Genomic DNA, 1250 nt, shown 5'->3' with positions numbered 1-1250 from the left:
AGCGTAGTACACCGACTAACAACTTAGTTCATCGTGTCGACTTTGAACGAAATAGCCAAAAAGGAATCTCGCCTAGTGAGCTTTATATATATATACATATATATACAGAATATATACAATGGTAACGTCAAAAGATAAAACTATGTATTAAGTGCAAAGACTAAAGGCATAATGTGGATCATGTGAAGGCATCTCTCTAATCCTCAATGCTAGATTAGATTAATCCCATTTGAACCGTAATAGCAGATTTCCTTAAATCATGGCCTTAAGTCTCTGCTCTCTGCCAGGACTTTGAAGAAGCGGCGGAGAAGCCGACCAATCAGCACGTCAGGCCCGTTCTGATGACTTAATGCAGGTCAACCTCCAGAGTAGCAGCTGCTCTCACATTATCAGGAGAGAGGGGAAGAAATGTGGACGCGGAGGGTGTGTCTGTGTGTGTCCGTCTGTGTATCTATGTCTGTGTGTGCGTGTGTTGTGTGTATGTGTGTGTGTGTGTGTGCCAATGTGTGTGTGTGCGTGTGTGTATTCTGGCCCTCACATTGTGTATGTGTGTGTGTGTGTATTCCGGCCCTCACATTGCATGTGTGTGTGTGTGTGTGTGTGTGTGTGTGTGTGTGTGTGTGTGTGTGTGTGTGTGTGTGTGTGTGTGTGTGTGTGTGTGTGAAAGTGTGTGTCCGGGGTGGGTGCATCGGCGGGGCTGACGCCAGTAAAACAGCGGCGCACTCTCGCCACTCTTCTTCTCCTTCTTATCAGCTCTCACAGCCAGTTGAGCAGCGCTCAGACGCAGCACTCTCAAATCCCAGCCAAGCCTCTCCTGGCAACACCGCCCTGTCTACCGCGGAGGGGGAGTCTGTCCTCCTGTATGTACCTCCGTATGAGGTACATATGGGCTGCTGCTGCTGCTGCTGCTGCAGCCACACCAGCAGATTCACAATCCCCCTGCTGCCTGGGAAAACGGCCAGCAACTGTTTCTGTGTGTTCTGTTTTTTGTGTGTGTGTCTTTTTTTGTGTTGTTTCTCAGCTGTCACATTAACTGCATAGGCGCCGGATGGGTTGAGCTGTATTTTGTGCGCGAGCAGGCACAAGCATGCGTCGGGCCGTATGCAAATACGCAACGTGTTATTGCCCTTGCCCCCCTTGAAAAAATTCCTCACGGGACTTAATCTGCATTTGCTTCTCCTTTTCTCCTTCAGCACGGTAATCAATTAAAAATTCAGTGTATGGTAATGGGGGGGCTGGTGGGTTTGAGA

Source organism: Micromesistius poutassou (genome assembly GCF_964030765.1).
Source record: "Micromesistius poutassou genome assembly, chromosome: 6".
NCBI lineage: Eukaryota > Metazoa > Chordata > Actinopteri > Gadiformes > Gadidae > Micromesistius > Micromesistius poutassou.
This window is presented reverse-complemented; position numbering follows the sequence as displayed.